The sequence below is a fragment of the Hyla sarda genome, chromosome 2 (assembly GCF_029499605.1).
Source record: "Hyla sarda isolate aHylSar1 chromosome 2, aHylSar1.hap1, whole genome shotgun sequence".
Lineage (NCBI taxonomy): Eukaryota > Metazoa > Chordata > Amphibia > Anura > Hylidae > Hyla > Hyla sarda.
This window is the reverse complement of record NC_079190.1, coordinates 183,304,277-183,325,796: the sequence shown is the minus strand read 5'-3', so window position 1 is coordinate 183,325,796 and position 21,520 is coordinate 183,304,277. Positions and strand designations below refer to the sequence as shown.

Here is a 21,520-nt window from a genome sequence, read left to right as displayed (position 1 = left end):
TTACTGTATTTCAAAAAAATACATTATATAGCAAAAAGAGTTACATAATATCTGCAGCATAACAGACACAAATAACTCTTATAATCACAAGTTATTGTAAAATGCTAACATCTAAAGACACAGTCAAGAAAAAGCCATTATCACTTTTATAAAGCCAACATTAAGTCTACCAATGTTCTCATTTCTTTCTTTTTTTTTTTTTTTTTTTTTTTTACAAATCTCCACTTTATAATGAACCAAACACTCTTTAATTCAGCTTCAACTCCAAGAGCCTTATATTTGATGAAATCTCTCACATCTTCTAATTGTGTATGCAGTATATATATTTATATTTATAATAAGCAAAACATAATTAAATTGTGTGGAATTTCCATGCTTTATAAAGAGAAACATCAAGTCCTTGGCAATTGTTGTCAGATGTTGGCTAATATGAGTGAACGGCATTCCTCATGTTATACAAAGAAACTGAGTGAGAGATTGTACAATGTCAAGCTGTATATTTTTATTTAATTGATTACTGTAAATAAATACGATTTTACAAACGTGTTTCCTTGTACATTACTTCTTTATTTATTTTACTTTGTCATATTCCTTTATCCCATAATCATTAGACTAAAGAACATCTACCTATCTTTCTAGCTCTGTATTATTTAATAATTCCTTTCTGTTATAACAATGCTGCCCTATATATGCCTAATATAGCCAAATCTATGCAATGTACCTGTGATGAAAAATACATTTGGAATGAATGAGATGAATGTATTCCCAACTTTAAACCTATACTAGAAATTTGGAATACACAACTGTAGAGCCTTATCCTACTATAGGATCATTGACCCAGATTTATCAATCTGTGTGAGAGAAAAAATAGATAAATTTTCCCATAGCAACCAATCACAGCTCAGCTTTCACTTTACCACAGCTTGTTAGCTGAGCTGTGATTGGTTGCTGTGCGAAAATCCCTCTATTTTTTCTCTCACACAGATTGATAAATCTGGGCCGTTGTGTGGACCAATACAACACCACATATTTAAATAGCTTATTACTTGAAAATTCTTAATCAAATTATAGACAACTATACATTGCAAGCTCAGTGTGTATGACAAGTTCACAAGCCCATTAAAAAGATCAACAATCTCATATTAAGTAACAAACCATTTTGGTATTAAATAGGGTGTAAAATAATAGTCATTGTACTATTGTATTTTTAAGACTGCCAATGTACCGTATTTATCGGGGTATACCACGCACCGGCCTATAACACGCACCCTCATTTTACCAAGGATATTTGGGTAAAAAAAGTTTTTTACCCAAATATCCTTGTTAAAATGAAGGTGCGTGTGTGTGCATGCGTATACCCCGATACACCCCCAGGAAAGGCAGGGGGAGAGAGGCCGTCGCTGCCCACTTTTCTCCCCCTGCCTTTCCTGGGGTCTAGAGCCCTGCTGCTGCCGCTTCTCTCCGGCTGGCTATCGGCACAGCGGCCCGTTCTCTCCCCGTGACTATCGTGCCGGCGCCCCATTGCCGGCACCGATAGCCAGGGGGAGAGAAGCGGCGCCGGCAATGGGGCAGCGGCACCGATAGCCAGGGGGAGAGAAGGGGCAGCGGCACCCATTGCCGGCGCCGCTGCCCCATTGCCTCCCCCATCCCCGGTTGTATAATTCTGTTGCCGGGGTCGGGTCCGCGCTGCTTCAGGCCTCCAGTGTGCGTCCCATGCGTCGTTGCTATGCACTGCACTGCGCGGCGTAATGACGAGTGATGTCATTGCGCCGCGCACGCTTTAAATCATTGAACAGCAGCGGCTTATCGGCGTATAACACGCAGGTAGACTTTAGGCTAAAAATTTTAGCCTAAAAAGTGCGTGTTATACGCCGATAAATACGGTAATTATGCAATCCAGTCCATATGCCACAATTATAAGAGCAAGCAGGAGTATGGAACCAGTGGGGCAGTCAATGTAATAGAGACTACTTCCAGACACAGGAAACTAGTTTATAACTTCCATAATATGGGGCTTTAAATGTTAAATATGGGCATTGCACACTTCGATTTAGCTAACAGCTTTCCAAAATAAGGAGGAGCCACAACTTATGTGATACTATTCTTGTTCTAAAAATGAAATGAGTTATGTTGAAGACATCTGTATATTCAACTAACACAGTAAGGCAACCAGTTACAACATACTTTACTAAATGTACATTACATTAACATACAGGATTCCGGAAACATATACATTGCATTGAGTACAGTCTTAATACAGGCAAATAATCATATAAAAAAAAAAAAAGATGGTGAAGCAAAGTTATAGGAAGTTTAATAAATATATCTAAATCTGTCACATAAAGGCTGAAGATTATATGACATGTATCTTAAGCATAGATAATTAGATGAAGACTTAATAATCCTAAACATAGCCAGTTAGTCACACTTACTGTCTCTGTAGGTCCTGGAATGTGAAATTTTCTGAAAGGGGGAGCAGAGGTCTGAAGATGACAAAAAGTAAGGAAGAATGAAAAGAAATTGGAATTAAGGGGAAAACATTCCTCGGTGCTTTTCAGCTATGTAAGCAGCAGGCTGGGTTATGTTTTCTGAATGAAGCTTTGATTTTGAGAAAGTGAATAGGTCACTTAATAATTGGGATCAGCCCTGAACAACTAATATCCCTGCAGCAAGAAGAGTGACCATCACATTCTACATAACTCCCAGAGCCGCACTCAAGACAGGAATTCCTAGGTTTACTAGCATGTGATATAGTTCCCAAGCTGCTCTAGACAACTCATTTCAAGGTAATCTTGTAGCATTTACTGGAGTGAGAAAAGTATACGTCTAGTAAGTAAACTATGGGCTTACACAGAATGTTAGTAGCCAACTGCAATGTTTACATATAAAATACTTGAGCAACATAAGTGAACTCAAATAGTTTTAGTAAGTTGTGTCAGCTGTAACATTTAGGTAGGTTTGATAAATCATGGCTGAACAGATGTAAAATTGAATTCTTTTGTTCAGAAATCCAGTTCAATCAATATCCATGAATATTTACAGCATCCGATATATCATGAAATTCTAACTATATATGAAATACTTCAAATATATTTCTGCCCAATTTGACATTCAACATTTTGGATCAAACTATGTATATAGACCCTAGTTGAAGATAAACCATTCTTCCTAAAGTGCACATGACCATAAAAAGTAAAGAATTACAAAAATTAAATATTTATAAGACGTAAAAATAAGTGGTTCTTAACCTGGGTTTGATCGAACCCCAGGGGTTTGGTGAGTCAATCTCGTGGGTTCGGCGGAGGTCAAGACACACACCCGACTCCAGGCCCGTCACAACAGGACAGGCAAACCAAGCAATTGCTTGGGGCCCCGAGCTGGCCTGGGGCCCCGAGCAGAGCCTGTGTTTGCCCGTCCTGTAGCGATGGGGCAATTCCCCCCATCACTATCAACTCCCTGCGGCCCCGCGTTAAGTTTAAAAATGCAGGGGCCGCCGGAAGACGTCCCGTGCATGACGTCCCGTGCGTGCACTGACGTCCCGTGCGTGCACCCATAGAAACTAAGGCGCAGAGGACTGGAGGATCGAGAAGGAGGAAGACGCTCGCTGGCCAGCTTGGTAAGTGACCAGCGGCACCTACTGCTATAGCCAGAGTGGTGGTCGGAGCACTGAAGTGGGCAGTGCACAGGCATACAGCAGCCAGCCATACACTGTATATGGCTGGAGGCTGTATGTCTGTGGGGGAACACTGCCTGCATAATGTTGGGGAACACTGCCTGCCTAATGTGGGGGAACACTGCCTGCCTAATGTGGGGGAACACTGCCTGTGCCTAATGTGTGGGGGAACACTGCCTGTGCCTAATGTGTGGGGGAACACTGCCTGCGCCTAATGTGTGGGGGAACACTGCCTGCGCCTAATGTGTGGGGGAACACTGCCTGCGCCTAATGTGTGGGGGAACACTGCCTGCCCCTAATGTGTGGGGGAACACTGCCTGCGCCTAATGTGTGGGGGGAATACTGCCTACGCCTAATGTGTGGGGGAACACTGCCTGTGCCTAATGTGTGGGGGAACACTGACTGCGCCTAATGTGTGGGGGAACACTGCCTGCGCCTAATGTTTCTTAATGGTTTTGTTCTTTAATGGTTTTGTTCATTTTGTGCACCTATGTATAAATAAATACCTCCTATGTTTTGAATTTGAAAAAATCATATTTTATTTTTCCAATTAAGAAGGGTTTGGTGAATGCGAATATGAAACTGGTGGGGTTCAGTACCTCCAACAAGTACAGTGACCTTCCCCAGGTGGGACCACCTAGAATTTGACCATCCACCTAATGGAGAAACTACCTGCCTACTGTGGGGGGATATGCCTACTTAAAGGAAGACTTACTAACCTACTTTTTTACTCCACTTTTACTGTGCGGGACACCAAGAGGGGCATTATTACCATTTGGGAACCTATATATTGGGACATTTTGCAGAAGAATTTGGCTGGAAGAATTTGTCATGGTGGTCTAATTCGGATGGAGAAGAAAAGGACAACGCTGATCAAAGACATTATCTGTGAGTCATTAGATATAACTGCAGTATATACTTATTTTCCACGATAATTTGCAAATAAATTCTTTAAAAATCAGACAATGTGATTTTATGGATTTTTTTTTCTCATTATGTCTCTCATAGTTGAGGTATACTTATGATGAAAATTACAGGCCTCTCTTATCTTTTTAAGGGGGAGAACTTGCACAATTGGTGGCTGACTAAATACTTTTTGCCCCACTGTATGTTATCTTAGTCTATGTATTAAACACTGACAAGTACATCATAAATATGCAATGTTACACAATATAAATAACATTATGCATAGTAGACTATTATTTTTGTGTTACAGTTAAAGGTCGTCATGTGTCATACTGCGAGCCAACACGGAATGCAGAGTGGGTAGTTTTCTAGTGGAAAAACTACATCCCTGTTTAATTATATATTTGGAAATTTGAGAGTCCATTACGTTTTTATTATAGAGTGTATCCTAACAAACTTTATAGTAATCATTGTGACAAAAATAATACAACCATTGCCTTTGTTTCCACTTATACACATTCTAATATTAAATAATTCAGTCCTTATTCCTAGAGCTTACTAGTCAGACCACTGTGGATAGCCTCTTATTTTTTAACCTAGTATGTATATGTTATGTCCCACAACTGTTAAACGTTGGTAAATGGATGAGTACTTGTGTATTTAATATGTTTAACAAATGTGCTGCTTTTTGTATGTCTTTATATATTTGTTTCCCAAATCACCTGTTGCCTTAAGGCAACTTAACCCCTTAAAGACGCAGGACGTAAATGTAATTCCTGGTGAGCTGGTACTTAACGCACCAGGACGTACATTTACGTCCTAAGCATAACCGCGAGCATCGGAGCGATGCCCGGATCATGCGCGGCAGGTCCCGGCTGTTGATCGCAGCCAGGGACCCGCCGGTAATGGTAAAAAAAAATTATAAAATATGGATTAAAATTCTTATATAAGAAAATATGGTATCAATAAAAAGTACAGATCACGGCGCAAAAAAATTAGCCCCATACCGCTACTTATACGGAAAAATGAAAATGTTATAGGTCTTCAAAATAGGTCTTCTTTAAATGTACTAATTTGGTTAAAAAGTTTGCGATTTTTTTTAGCACAACAGTAATAGAAAATTATGTTATCATGGATATCATTTTAATTGTATTGACCCAAAGAATAAATGACACGTCATTTTTACCGTAAATTCTACGGCTTGAAAACAAAACCTTCCAAAATTAGCAAAATTGCTATTTTCTTTTTACTTTCCCCACACAAATAGTATTTTTTTAGTCTGTGGATGAAAATATAAAAGAGTTATGATTTTTTGAAGGCGAGGAGGAAAAAACTAAAACGTAAAAACCAAATGGGCTGAGCCCTAAAGGGGTTAAGGGGGACTGCACCACAGCACAGACACAACAGAGTTCCTAAATGTGTTACCTATGCCATTTGCCTACTACCAACACGTATAGTAGTGTTTTTAAAAAGAAAGTAAAATGAAAACATGTCCAAACTCATGTCAGGTACAAATGAGTCAGGATCTAAATAAATCCTGGTGAACTGCCCAGGTGTTGAGTAAGCTGAGTCAAGGCCTAGGCTATAAGAAGATTGCCAAGACCCTTAAACTGAGCTGCATCACAGTGGGCCAGACAGTACAGCGGTTTCACAGGATAGGTTCCACACAGAAACCTCACCATGGTCGATCAAAGTAGTGGAGTGCACATGCTCAACGTCATATCCAGCAGTTGTCTTTGGAAAATGTTGAATGTATGAATGTTGACAGTATTGCTGCAGAGGTTGAAGAGTCAGTAGTTGGTCTGTCAGAGCTCAGACCATAAGCTGCTCACTGCATTAAAATAATCTGCATGGCTGTTGTCCTAGAAGGAAGCCTCCTCTAAGGATGATGCACAAGAAAGCTTGCAAACAATTTGCTGAAGACAAGCAGACTAAGGACATGAACCGGTCCTGTGGTCTTGTGGTCCAATGAGACCAAGATAAACTTCTTAGGTTCAAGTGGTGTCAAGCATGTGTCAACAACCGGGTGTGGTATACAAAGACAAGTGTGTCTTGCCTAAATTTAAGCATAGTCGGGGGAGTGTCCTTGTCTTGGACTTTATGAGGGCTGCTTGCACTGGTGAGCTACAGTTCATTGAGGGAACGATAAATGCCAACATGTACTGTGACATACTGAAGTACAGCATGATCCCCTCCCTTCACAGACCGGGCCCCATGGCAGTATTTTAACATGAAAATGACCCCAAACACAACTCCAACATGAACACTGCTATGCTAAAGAAGCTGAGGCAAAGGAGATGGACTGGCCAAGCATGTCTCCGGACCTAAACCCTATTGAGCATCTGTGGGTTATCCTCAAACGGAAGGTGAAGATGTGCAAAGTCTCTAACATCCACCGGCATCATGATATTCTCATAGAGGAGTGGAAAAAGACTACAGTGACAACCTGTGAAGTTCTGGGAAACTCCAGACCCAAGAGGCTTAAGGCATAGCTGGAAAATAATGGTGGTCACACAAAATATTGGCACTTTTGGTCCAATTTGAACATTTCCACTTTAGTGTGTATTCACGTTTTTTGCCAAGACATGAACCCTTAAGGAAGCAGGGTTTTTCTGTTTTTGCACTTTCCTTTTTTTCCTTATCACCTTCTAAAAATCATAATGCTTTCAATTTTGCACATACAGATCCATATGAGGACTTTATTTTGAGCCACCAATTGTACTTTATAATGACATCAATCATTTTACTACAAAATTTAAGGCGAAAACTTTTTTTTTACACTTTTAATCCCCTTAGGGGACTTTTAGGAGGAATCAGTAGACCAGATTCCATAGAACCACGTTGATCTGTGTGCTCTGCACCTTACTAATAAAGACTGTTTCAGCCAGGATCTATCAATCACAGAGCCGGGACAGCAGCAGCAGGAGAGGTAAGCCCTCCCCCCCCCCCCTCCGGCGATCATGCTGCGGGGGGGGGGGCGTTCCGGTCACCGCTCCTCCGGCCCGAGGTCACATCTACTGCTATGGCCTATGGACCATAGCAGTAGGTGCCGGGATCGGAGGAGCGGTGACCGGAACACTGAAGAAGATGACGGTCACTTACCAGGCCCCGGCCAGCGCGCGTTCTCCTGCGACGATCCTGCGGTCCTCCTGCGTCTCTATGGTTGTACGCACGGAACGTCAGTGACGTCCCGTGCGTATGACCATAGAGGCGGAGAAGCAAAGTACCGAAGGAGGATCGCAGGAGGACGCCGGGGAATGGTGAGTGACCGGCGGACATCCTTATGTCCCGAAAATATTTTTTGGGACACAGGGATGTCCGGGATAGGATTAGGAATACTTCTTTTTATGTGCCCGGGCCGGCTCTCGTGTGTGACTGCAGGCGGGGGCCGACCAGAGCATATAAAAACTAATACTGTATACTAAAAACCAGGGGGCCTCCAGCTGTTGTGAAACTACAACTCCCAGCATGCCCGGACAGACTTTGCCAGTCCGGGCATGCTGGGAGTTGTAGTTTCACAACAGCTGGAGGCCCCCTGGTTTTTAGTATACAGTATTAGGTTTTATATGCGCTGGCCGGCCCCCGCCTGCAGTCACACACGGGAGCCGGCCCGGGCACATAAAAAGAAGTATTCCTATCCCGGAGAGCGCGTCCCCCCAGATGTTGCGCCCGGCCCCCCCTGCAACCCCCCACACTACGCCTCTGCCACTGGCAGTGTTTGCAACTTGTGCTGTGGGCGGGCAGGGGAGGTGGGTCATTATCGGCACATTTTTTGTTGTTTCGGCATTTCCCCGAAACAGCTATTTTCGGCCGTTATGTATCGGCCGCCAATATATCGGTGCATCCCTAGTTTAAATGTCTTTGACAGCAGCAATCTAAAGGGTTAATAGCCGGCCACAGGGATTTCCACATGTCGGCTATTAACACCAGCCCCCAGCTACAGGATTAAGCTGTAGGCCAGCTGGAATGGCGCGGGCTCAAGTCGGGAGTCTGTGCCATACACCACTTGCCGTGTCAGGACGAGCCGGCTTGTCCTTAGACGGCAACCGGTTAATGGATGTGTGAAAAAAGAATAAATATAATTTTTATTTATAATTTAGAACAATGAGAATACAAAGCGAGCTACACAGAATCTGAAATTAGGCCAGGAAAAGGTCAATACAGGAAAAAGGTCAATACATCGTCAGATTTACCAATAGCTTAGTTTACCAACTCAGTAAGGGTCCACTAACAGAAGAGGTTATTTCACACCACACACATGCTGAAAGCAGGGGTAGAAGAATGTTTGTACTGGACCAGGGCACGTACACTAACACAAACATTGACTTTGTGTAGTGTTTGTTCTGTTATATATATATTTATTTTAGGCTGAGATTAGAGGTAAATTTGCATAAGGTGTGTGATTTTACAATGGAGGAGCATAGGTTGCAAGGAATCTTTGGGGCGAGGGGGGGTGTTAATTAAAGTGGTGTAAATTAACTTTTTTTTTACACCATTCATTTGTGTGGTGGATAATGTGTATGTACATCAAATTTATTAAATGGTTCAGGGCATGTGATAAATATTGTACATTTTTTACTCTAGCACACTAGTTTTATGGTGCCTCCTCCATGACTTTGTAATTGTTTGCGCTAAAATGTGCAAAATTCCTGCCCATGCCCATTCTAAAAATGCTACATTGCTAATGTTTAGCCAGTGATGTATCTAGCAGACAGCGAATACCAGTTACTATAGCTGTGACAGAATAGGAACATTACAGATTTTGGTTATAATATCAGAAAATGATTTATATCTACTATCACAAGAAGAACTAAACAACAAATGTGCTTGAGGTATTACACCAGCTAACTGTGAAATAGATTGAGGTGTTTATAGAAAATGAACATACATTTATTATATCTTCAACTAGCTAAATCACCTTTAGGCATTTTATTTTTTCCCGAAGCTTTACTAAGAACATTTCCTAAAAAAAAAGCATTCTTAAAATAGAACATTTATTAGGTGATGCAAATAACAATATATAATTCAACACCAGGGTATAGCAAAACAATAATTAAAAAATTAAATAGCAGTAGGTAGAAGATATCCAAAAATCATTACCTATATTGTAATATATATATATATATATATATATATATATATATATATATATATACAGTATGTCTTTTTCCATTTAAACCTCTGCTATATGGAACGTGGGAAAAGGGGGCAAGGCCCTTGTCACTATGCAGGAAGGGAGCAGGTAGACAAGTTAGATTTTGGGACAAAATGGGGCAGGGGGACCTGTCAGTTTACTTCTTATGGGCATTTAATGAGAAATATATATTCCTCACATGTCAAATGCAAGTAAGTAGGCATACGTCTATAGTTGTAAAAAGTATTCCTAGTCAATTCTGTTGAGGATCAGAGGTACTTCTTTGGTATGGGTAATAATCCAGTTAGATATAGCCCTAAAAATGTCTAACCAAACACTTGGCGTGTTCAGTTTTCCTTTTGGAAGACCAGTGCTATTTGTTTGTGTTTTATAGCTGTGCCATTACATGTCACCTCTACATTACACACATATGAGAACATTTATCCTCGTTGCTTTGGTAAGCGAGTTCTGTAGGACTTTTTTTTTTCTTTATGCTTTTTGTTTTGCCTATGTGTGAAATATTTATTATACCATCACAGGGGGGCAAAAATCAATGAATGACTCCAGAACACCACTTTGTAACCCCAGCTCAAGTCGCAGCTGTGAAAAAAATGGGTGTCACGATGCCGGCTGGCAGGAGGTGGATCCTCTGTGTCAGAGAGGGATTGGCGTGGACCGTGCTAGTGGACTGGTTCTAAGTCACTACTGGTGTTCACCAGAGCCCGCCGCAAAGCGGGATGGTCTTGCTGCGGCGGTAGTGACCAGGTCGTATCCACTAGCAACGGCTCAACCTCTCTGACTGCTGAAGATAGGCGCGGTACAAGGGAGTAGACAGAAGCAAGGTCGGACGTAGCAGAAGGTCGGGGCAGGCAGCAAGGATCGTAGTCAGGGGCAACGGCAGGAGGTCTGGAACACAGGCTAGGAACACACAAGGGAACGCTTTCACTAGGCACAAGGGCAACAAGATCCGGCGAGGGAGTGCAGGGGAAGTGAGGTATACATAGGGAGTGCACAGGTGAAAACACTAATTGAAACCACTGTGCCAATCAGTGGCGCAGTGGCCCTTTAAATCGCAGAGACCCGGCGCGCGCGCGCCCTAGGGAGCGGGGCCGCGCACGCCAGGACAGGAACGAGGGAGAGCGAGTCAGGTACGGAAGCCGGGGTGCGCATCGCGAGCGGGCGCCACCCGCATCGCAAATCGCATCCCGGCTGGAGGCGGTATCGCAGCGCACCGGGTCAGTGGATCTGACCGGGGCGCTGCCGTAGCGAAGATGTTGCGAGCGCTCCGGGGAGGAGCGGGGACCCGGAGCGCTCGGCGTAACAGTACCCCCCCCTTGGGTCTCCCCCTCTTCTTAGAGCCTGAGAACCTGAGGACCAGACTTTTATCTAGGATATTGTCCTCAGGTTCCCAGGATCTCTCTTCAGGACCACAGCCCTCCCAGTCCACTAAAAAAAAAGTTTTACCTCTGACCTTTTTGGAGGCCAGTATCTCCTTTACGGTGAAGATATCAGAAGAACCGGAGACAGGAGTAGGAGAAATGAGTTTGGGAGAGAAGCGGTTGATGATGAGTGGTTTAAGAAGAGAAACGTGAAAGGCATTAGGAATACGAAGAGAAGGAGGAAGAAGAAGTTTGTAAGAGACAGGATTAATCTGGCACAAAACTTTGAAAGGACCAAGATAGCGTGGTCCCAATTTGTAGCTGGGAACACGGAAGCGGACATATTTAGCGGAGAGCCATACCTTGTCTCCGGGAGAAAAAATGGGGGGAGCTCTTCTTTTCTTATCAGCAAACTTCTTCATGCGTGATGAAGCCTGTAAGAGAGAATTTTGGGTCTCTTTCCATATGGTGGAAAGATCACGAGTTATTTCATCCACAGCGGGCAAACCAGAGGGCAAGGGAGTAGGGAGGGGGGGAAGAGGGTGACAGCCGTACACCACGAAAAATGGGGATTTGGAAGAAGATTCAGAGACTCTGAAGTTGTACGAGAATTCGGCCCATGGTAGAAGATCTGCCCAGTCATCCTGGCGGGAGGAAACAAAATGCCGTAAATAATCACCCAGGACCTGGTTAATTCTTTCTACTTGCCCATTGGATTGAGGATGATATGCAGAAGAAAAGTTTAATTTGATCTTGAGTTGTTTACAGAGAGCCCTCCAGAATTTTGACACGAATTGGACGCCTCTATCCGAGACGATCTGCGTGGGCAACCCGTGAAGACGAAAAATGTGTACAAAAAAATGTTTTGCCAACTGAGGCGCTGAAGGAAGACCAGGAAGAGGAATAAAATGTGCCATCTTGGAAAATCGATCAACGACCACCCAAACAACAGTGTTGCCACGGGATGGGGGTAAGTCTGTAATAAAGTCCATACCAATCAGAGACCAAGGCTGTTCGGGGACAGGCAGAGGATGAAGAAGACCAGCGGGCTTCTGGCGAGGAGTCTTATCCCGGGCACAGACAGTGCAGGCCCGCACAAAATCAGCAACATCCGTCTCCAGAGTCGGCCACCAATAGAAACGAGAGATGAGTTGCACAGATTTCTTGATGCCCGCATGGCCTGCGAGATGGGAGGAGTGACCCCATTTGAGGATTCCGAGGCGTTGGCGTGGAGAGACGAAGGTCTTCCCTGGAGGAGTTTGCCTGATGGAGGCTGGAGAAGTGGAGATCAGGCAGTCAGGAGGAATGATGTGTTGCGGAGAGAGCTCTACTTCCGAGGCATCCGAGGAACGAGAGAGAGCATCGGCCCTAATGTTCTTATCAGCAGGGCGAAAGTGAATTTCAAAATTAAACCGGGCAAAGAACAGAGACCACCTGGCCTGGCGAGGATTGAGCCGTTGGGCAGACTGGAGATAGGAGAGATTCTTGTGATCGGTGTAAATAATAACTGGAAATTTAGATCCCTCCAGCAGATGCCTCCATTCCTCAAGTGCTAATTTAATGGCCAGTAGCTCTCGATCCCCGATGGAGTAGTTCCTCTCCGCCGGAGAGAAGGTCCTAGAAAAAAAACCACAGGTAACAGCATGCCCGGAAGAATTTTTTTGTAGAAGAACCGCTCCAGCTCCTACTGAGGAGGCATCAACCTCCAATAGGAAGGGTTTAGATGGGTCAGGTCTGGAGAGCACGGGAGCAGAAGAAAAGGCAGACTTGAGCCGTTTAAAGGCGTCTTCCGCTTGAGGAGGCCATGACTTAGGATTGGCATTCTTTTTGGTTAAAGCCACGATAGGAGCCACAATGGTGGAAAAATGTGGAATAAATTGTCTGTAATAATTGGCGAACCCCAAAAAACGTTGGATAGCACGGAGTCCGGAGGGGCGTGGCCAATCTAAGACGGCAGAGAGTTTGTCTGGATCCATTTGTAGTCCCTGGCCAGAGACCAAGTATCCTAGGAAAGGAAGAGATTGACATTCAAACAGACATTTCTCCATTTTGGCATAAAGTTGATTGTCACGAAGTCTCTGAAGAACCATGCGGACATGCTGGCGGTGTTCTTCTAGGTTGGCAGTAAAAATCAGAATATCGTCCAGATACACAACAACACAGGAATATAAGAGATCACGAAAAATTTCATTAACAAAGTCTTGGAAGACGGCAGGGGCGTTGCACAGGCCAAAGGGCATGACCAGATACTCAAAGTGTCCATCTCTAGTGTTAAATGCCGTCTTCCATTCATCCCCCTCCCTGATGCGGATGAGATTATAAGCACCTCTTAAGTCCAGTTTGGTAAAGATGTGGGCACCTTGGAGGCGATCAAAGAGTTCAGAGATAAGAGGTAGAGGGTAGCGGTTCTTTACCGTGATTTTATTAAGACCACGGTAGTCAATGCAAGGACGTAGGGAGCCATCTTTTTTGGACACAAAGAAAAATCCAGCTCCGGCAGGAGAGGAGGATTTGCGGATAAACCCCTTTTTTAAATTTTCCTGGATGTACTCAGACATAGCAAGAGTCTCTGGGGCGGACAGAGGATAAATTCTGCCCGGGGTGGAGTAGTGCCCGGGAGGAGGTCAATAGGACAGTCATAAGGCCTGTGAGGGGGTAGAGTCTCAGCTTGTTTTTTGCAAAACACATCAGCAAAGTCCATATAGGCCTTAGGGAGACCGGTTACAGGGGGAACCACAGGGTCACAGCAGGGAGTACTGGGAACCGGTTTAAAGCAGTCCTTGAAACAAGAGGTACCCCAGCTCTTGATCTCCCCTGTGGACCAATCCAGGGTTGGGGAATGGCGTTGGAGCCACGGTAGTCCAAGGAGAATTTCGGAAGTGCAATTGGGGAGGACCAAGAACTCAATTTTTTCTTGATGAGGTCCGATGCACATTAGAAGGGGCTCCGTGCGGTAACGTATGGTACAGTCCAATCTTTCATTGTTAACACAATTGATGTAGAGGGGTCTGGCGAGACTGGTTACCGGGATGTTGAACCTGTTGATGAGAGAGGCCAAAATAAAGTTTCCTGCAGATCCGGAATCCAAGAAGGCCATAGTAGAGAAGGAGAAGGTAGATGCAGATATCCGCACAGGCACAGTAAGACGTGGAGAAGCAGAGTTGACATCAAGGACTGTCTCACTTTTGTGCGGAGTCTGCGTGCGTCTTTCCAGGCGGGGAGGACGGATAGGACAATCCTTCAGGAAGTGTTCGGTACCGGCACAGTACAGGCAGAGATTCTCCATGCGGCGTCGTGTCCTCTCTTGAGGTGTCAGGCGAGACCGGTCAACTTGCATAGCCTCCACGGCGGGAGGCACAGGAACGGATTGCAGAGGACCAGAGGAGAGAGGAGCCGGGGAGAAAAAACACCTCGTGCGAACAAAGTCCATATCCTGGCGGAGCTCCTGACGCCTTTCGGAAAAACGCATGTCAATGCGAGTGGCAAGATGAATGAGTTCATGTAGATTAGCAGGAATTTCTCGTGCGGCCAGAACATCTTTAATGTTGCTGGATAGGCCTTTTTTAAAGGTCGCGCAGAGGGCCTCATTATTCCAGGATAGTTCAGAAGCAAGAGTACGGAATTGTATGGCGTACTCGCCAACGGAAGAATTACCCTGGACCAGGTTCAGCAGGGCAGTCTCAGCAGAAGAGGCTCGGGCAGGTTCCTCAAAGACACTACGAATTTCCGAGAAGAAGGAGTGTACAGAGGCAGTGACGGGGTCATTGCGGTCCCAGAGCGGTGTCGCCCATGACAGAGCTTTTCCAGACAGAAGGCTGACTACGAAAGCCACCTTAGACCTTTCAGTAGGAAACTGGTCCGACATCATCTCCAAGTGCAGGGAACATTGTGAAAGAAAGCCACGGCAAAACTTAGAGTCCCCATCAAATTTATCCGGCAAGGATAGTCGTAGGCCTGAAGTGGCCACTCGCTGCGGAGGAGGTGCAGGAGCTGGCGGAGGAGATGATTGCTGAAGCTGTGGTAGTAGCTGCTGTAGCATCACGGTCAGTTGAGACAGCTGGTGGCCTTGTTGCTCTATCTGTTGTGACTGCTGGGCGACCACCGTGGTGAGGTCAGCGACAACTGGCAGAGGTACTTCAGCGGGATCCATGGCCGGATCTACTGTCACGATGCCGGCTGGCAGGAGGTGGATCCTCTGTGCCAGAGAGGGATTGGCGTGGACCGTGCTAGTGGACCGGTTCTAAGTCACTACTGGTGTTCACCAGAGCCCACCGCAAAGCGGGATGGTCTTGCTGCGGCGGTAGTGACCAGGTCGTATCCACTAGCAACGGCTCAACCTCTCTGACTGCTGAAGATAGGCGCGGTACAAGGGAGTAGACAGAAGCAAGGTCGGACGTAGCAGAAGGTCGGGGCAGGCAGCAAGGATCGTAGTCAGGGGCAACGGCAGGAGGTCTGGAACACAGGCTAGGAACACACAAGGGAACGCTTTCACTAGGCACAAGGGCAACAAGATCCGGGAGTGCAGGGGAAGTGAGGTATACATAGGGAGTGCACAGGTGAAAACACTAATTGGAACCACTGCGCCAATCGGTGGCGCAGTGGCCCTTTAAATCGCAGAGACCCGGCGCGCGCGCCCTAGGGAGCGGGGCCGCGCGCGCCGGGACAGGAACGAGGGAGAGCGAGTCAGGTACGGAAGCCGGGGTGCGCATCGCGAGCGGGCGCCACCTGCATCGCGAATCGCATCCCGGCTGGAGGCGGTATCGCAGCGCACCCGGTCAGTGGATCTGACCGGGGCGCTGCCGTAGCGAAGATGTTGCGAGCGCTCCGGGGAGGAGCGGGGACCCGGAGCGCTCGGCGTAACAATGGGCTAGATGTGTTTATTACATTTTTTTACCACTTAAATGTACTAACTCATTTTTTTGTTGTTTTTCTTTTCTTCTCATTTCAGATCCGTGTATCCTGTGGACTTCTCCAGATTTGGTGGACTACGATGACCCACATTTTTTTGGTTTAATATTAATAAAATGTTTAACGAGGGCTTGTGGGGGAGTGTTTTTTGGATTAAAAGTTTTTTAAACATGTTGTGTTTTATTAATTTTTTTATTTACTTACAGGCTTAGTAGTGGAAGCTGTCTTATAGATGGAATCCATTACTAAGCCCGGGCTTATCGTTAACCCAAAAAAAACAGCTAGCAATAACCCCCCAATTATTACCCAGAGGGGTGCCGGAAAGAGGCGGTACCAACAGGCCTGGAGCATCAAAAATGGTGCTCCTGGGCCTAGGCGGAAACAGGCTGGAGTTATTTAGACTGGGGAGGGCCAATAACAATGGTCCTCGCCCACCCTGGTAACGTAAGGCTGTTGCTGCTTGGTTGTTATCTGACTGAGAATAAATATAGGGGGAACCCTATGAATTTTTTTTATTACCAGTATATTCAGTATCAGCCAGATACCAACCAAGCAGTAATGTAACACTTACGTTTCAGTAGACAGGAACACCGGTGGTAGTGGATCCGCTGTACCGTACCAGGGAGAAGAGTCTAAGGTGCTGCTGGTTATCACCAGAGCCCAACGCAAAGCGGGATGGACTTGCTGCGGCAGGTGGCACCCAGGTTGCTACCCCTGGCATGTCTCGACCACACAGGCGGCTGAGGAAATTTAAGGCACAGGTGGAATAAGGCAACTTGTAGTCAGGATAGCAGGAGGTCTGGGCAGGTGACACAGTAGCATAGCCAGGAACATAGCAAGTGGTCAGTAGGCAAAGGAGCAAGGTCAGGTCACAAAACAAAGGGTACGATACACAGCAAGGCAATACTCAGGCACGAGGGCAACAAAGATGTGGCAGGGAAGTGAGGGAGGAGGAGGAATTTATTAAATTGCCACAGGTGTTACTTAATTAATGGGCGCACTGGCCCTTTAGATCACGCACCATAGAGGACGGAGACACGCCTGCCTGAGCACAGAGACCAAGGAGGAGGCAGGAAGAACAGTAGGTGAGTGACTTGCTGGGATTTGCATGCGGGCGTGTCCCGCAATGCGAAACCCAGCCCCGTCGGCAGTAGAGGAAAGTGAGGCCATGTGCTCACGGCCGGCGTGTGCGGCTGGAGTGCATATCATAACAGTACCCCCCCCCCTTTGGTCTCCCCCTCCTTTTATGGTTAAGAAACTTCCTGAGAAGGTCACGGTCCAGTATATTCACCTCTGGCTCCCAAGATCTCTCCTCAGGACCGAAACCCTCCCAGTTAACCAGAAAAATTTGTTCAACTCTCACGGTTTTTGTGGCAAGAATCTCTTTAACATTGTAGACATCAGAAGAGCCGGAGACAAGCGTGAGGACAAGATTCTTTTGAGAGAACAAGATTCTTTTGAGAGAACAAAATCAGAAACATCATGTTCAAGATGGGGCCACCAGTAGTACCGAGAGATTAAAAGTAGAGTCTTACATAATCCAGGATGATCTCCAGTCAATGAAAAATGACCCCATTTCAGTACCTTGCGTCTCAGTCTGGCGGGCACAAAGAATTTTCCAGGAGGAACTTACAGAATTTCATCAGGAGTGGCAGGAATCAAACAGTCAGGAGGAATAGTATGCCTAGACGTGGAATCCAAATCTATGACGTCAGAGGACCTGGAGAGAGCATCTGCCCTGTTGTTCTTATCTGCCGGACGGAAGTGGATGAAGAAGTTGAACCTAGAAAAGAACACTGAGTATACTGAAGGTGTAGAAGATTCTTAAGTCGGTGTAGATGCTGACTGGATAAGGAGATCCTTCCAATAAATGTCACCATTCCTCCAAAGCTAGCTTGATAGCGAGAAGTTCACGATCTCCAATTGAGTAATTCCTCTCAGCAGGAGAGAAGGTCTTGGAGAAGAACCCACAAGTTACAGTTTTTCCTTTGGTGTTTTTCTGAGTAAGAACGGCACCAACTGATGAGGCATCAACCACCAAAGCAAAGGGCCTCTCCGGATCAGGTCTTGTAAGCACAGGAGCCGAGGCAAATGCAGACTTTAAACGGGAGAAGGCCAATTCGTCCTCATGAGGCCAAAACACAGGAGCCAAGTGAGGAAATCGCTGGGTACGAGCAGGTTCCCTCTCCAAGCATAGCTCTTACGAGTAGCAAGATGGATTAAATCACACAAGGAATATGGAGGATCACGGGCAGGGAGGGAGTCTTTAATTCTGCTAGACAATCCTTTTTTGAAAGTGGCACACAAGGCCTCATCGTTCCATGCCAACTCGGAGGCTAGAGTGCGGAATTGAACCACGTAGTCACCAACAGAGGAGTTCCCCTGGATGAAATTCAGGAGAGCCGTCTCGGCACATGCGGGTTCCTCAAAGACACTGCGAAATTCGGCCACAAATGCTGTCAAGTTGGAGGAAACCAGGTCCCCACAGTTCCAAATAGGAGTAACCCTGGCCAAGGCTTTTCCGGATAGCAGACTGACCACAAAGGCCACTTTAGCTTGTTCTGTTGGAAATTGGTCCGAAATGAGCTCGAGATGCATGGAGCATTGTGTAACGAAACCTCAGCTTTGGATCTACTCTTGGAGGGTAGAGGTAAACGTATCTTGGAGCCAGAAGACGCAGCTGGAACAGGTGAAGACGCTGGAGCAGGTTGCTGCTGTTGTTGTTGCTGCATAGTTAGAAGTTGCTGCATCATTTCAGACAATTGAGTGAGCTGCTGCGTTTGTCAGGCCAACTGCTGAGACTGACTCACCACAATGGAGGGGAGATCTGCAACTTCAGGCTGGGGTACCTCAGCGGGATCCATTGTCGGATCTTACTGTCACACTCACATTTCAGTAGACTGGAACACCAGTGGTAGTGGATCCGCTGGACCTATGTGGCAGATGACACAGACCGTACAAGGGAACGGAGTCTAAGGTGCCGCTGGTTTTCACCAGAGCCTGCCGGAAAGCAGGAGGGAAGTGAGGGAGGTGGAGGAATTTATTAACTGGCAACAGGTGTTACTTAATTTAGGGGGCGCACTAGCCCTTTAAATCTCAGAGCTCCGACACGTGTGCCGGAGCATAGAGACCGAGGAGGCAGGAGGCAGGAGGAACAGTAGGTGAGTGATGGGCTGAGATTCGCATGCAGGCACGTCCTGCGATGCGAATCCCAGCCCCACCGGCAGCAGAGGAAAACGGGGCTATGCGCTCACGGTTGACGTGTGCAGCCAGAGCGCATATCATAACAAGCAACAACCTGACGTTACCAGGGTGGGCGAGCACTAGTGTTGCTCGCGAATATTTGCAATTCGAATATTATTCGCGAATATCGCATATTCGCGAATTCACGAATTTCGCGAATATAGCGCTATATATTCGTAATTACGAATTTTCATTTTTTTTTTTTTTTTTTTTTTTTTTCTTCACAGTACACATCACAGTGATCACCCCTCTCTGCTTCCAGCTTGTGTGGTGTAAAGAAGGCTCTAATACTACTGTGTGAGACTGGCGTGCGAAAATTCGCATATGCGAAAATTAGTGTATGCTATATTTCGCATATGCGAATTTTCAAGTATGCGAATTTCCTGTATGCTAATTTTCACATATGTTAATTTTCGCATACGCAAAATTTCGCATATGCGAAAATAAAACGGGAATATAACGAATATGCGAATATTCGCGAATATATGACGAATATTCGTCCATATATTCGCGAATATTCGCGAATTCGAATATGGCCTTTGCCGCTCAACACTAGCGAGCACCATTGTTACTGGCACTCCCCAGCCTAAATAATGCCAGCCTTTTCCCACCCAGGCCCAGGAGCGTCATTTTTGATGCTCCTGCCCTTTTGGTATCGGCCCTTCCCAGCACCCCTGTGGCAGGGGGTACTGGGGTAATAATTGGGGGTTAGCGCTAACTGGTTTTCTTGCTAACTCTAAGCCCCGGCTTAGTAATGGATTCCGTCTATAAGACAGCTTCCACTACTAAGCCTGTAAAGTAAATAAAAATAAAAAAAACACTTTTTAAAAACTTTTATTTAAAAAAACACTCCCCCACAAGCCCTCATTAGCCATTTTATTAATATTAAACAAAAGAAACGCTAGTCATTGATGTAGTCCACCGAATTCGAAGAAGTCCTCTGCATACACAGATCTGAAATGATAAGAAAAAAAACACGGACATTGGTTTGTACACTTATGGCACCCTCCCTTGAGGAAAATGACCATAAACCAGCATTTCCAAACAAGGAGCCTCCAGCTGTTGCTAAACTACAACCGCCATCATTTGTAATCTAGCAACAGTGAGCCTCCAGTTTAGCAACAGCTGGAGTCTCGCTGTTTCTAAATTACAACTCCCATGATGGGAGTTGGAGTTTAGCAACAGCTGGAGGCACCCATTCCTAAGCTACAACTCCCATGATGGGAGTTGTAGTATAGCAACAGCTGAAGGCAACCAGTAGCTAAACTACAACTCCTCCGCCATCTCCCCCCCCCCCTGCGTCATTCCCCCCCCCCCCCAGCTTTACTTTCCTCCACTGCCGGTCAGCTTCACCATGCCGCACTGTACATTTCTCACCCCAGCGCTAGCTTTTACAGGATTTCAACTCCCAGCATGTCCTTTCAGTGAGGAAATGCTGGGAGTTGTAGTTGCAGCGGTGAGTGGTCCGGTGGTAAATGCATGCCGGCCGGCTGCCCAGAATATGAAACTACAGGGTAACTTCATATTTCCTGGTCTGAGCTGTGATTGGCTGGTCGATCTCGGCCAATCACAGCTCAGACCGTGAAATATGAAATTACACTGTAGTTTCATATTCCGGGGGGGCAGCCAGCCTGCTGGCCTGCATCTACCCCCGGCCCACTCGCCACTGCAACTACAACTCCCAGCATGTCCTCACTGAAAGGACATGCTGAGAGTTGTAATCCTGAAACAGCTAGTGGCGGGGGAGAGATGAGCAGAGGTGGCCGGGAGATGAGGGGCCAGGGCAGCAGAGCCGGCCAGCTCCCAGAAATATGAAACTAAACTGTAATTACATATTTCCTGGGTGGTGCCATGATTGGCTGAGACCAACTGGCCAATCACGGCACCGCCCGGGAAATATGAAATTACAGTGTAATTTCATGTTTCTGAGAGCCGGCTGGCACCACTGCCCCGGGCCCTCATCTCCCCGCTGCCGCCGCTCATCACTCCCCGCCGCTCATCTTCCCCCGCCGCCCCTGCTGCTCATCTCCCTCCGGCACCGCTCATCTCCCGGCGGGGAGAGATGAGCAGCAGGGGAGAGATGAGTGTTGGCGGCCAGGGAGAGATGAGTGGTGGTGGAGGGGGAGAGATGAGCAGCTGGGGGGGGCTAGATGAGCGGCAGCAGCGACTTTTTAAATTTGCTCACGTACGGGAGTTTTGTACTCCAGGTCAGACTTGCGACTTTTTGAAGGGGGTTTGCGACTTTTTTTTGCCTACATGCGACTTTCACACATCATA

General features: G+C 46.1%; 1 protein-coding gene across 2 annotated transcripts in view; it reads right to left on the bottom strand.

Annotated features, from left to right (window-relative positions):
- OCA2 (OCA2 melanosomal transmembrane protein) overlaps nt 1-21,520 on the bottom strand; it is a 429,791-nt gene that overhangs the window by 368,735 nt on the left and 39,536 nt on the right. Inside the window, exon 3 of one of the 2 annotated variants that reach the window (XM_056555890.1) lies at nt 2,433-2,483. The gene's annotated coding sequence lies outside the window, so the exon portion shown is untranslated. Of the gene's footprint in view, nt 1-2,432; nt 2,623-21,520 lie in introns of those variants that run through there. The other variant, XM_056555889.1, reaches the window with a different exon arrangement.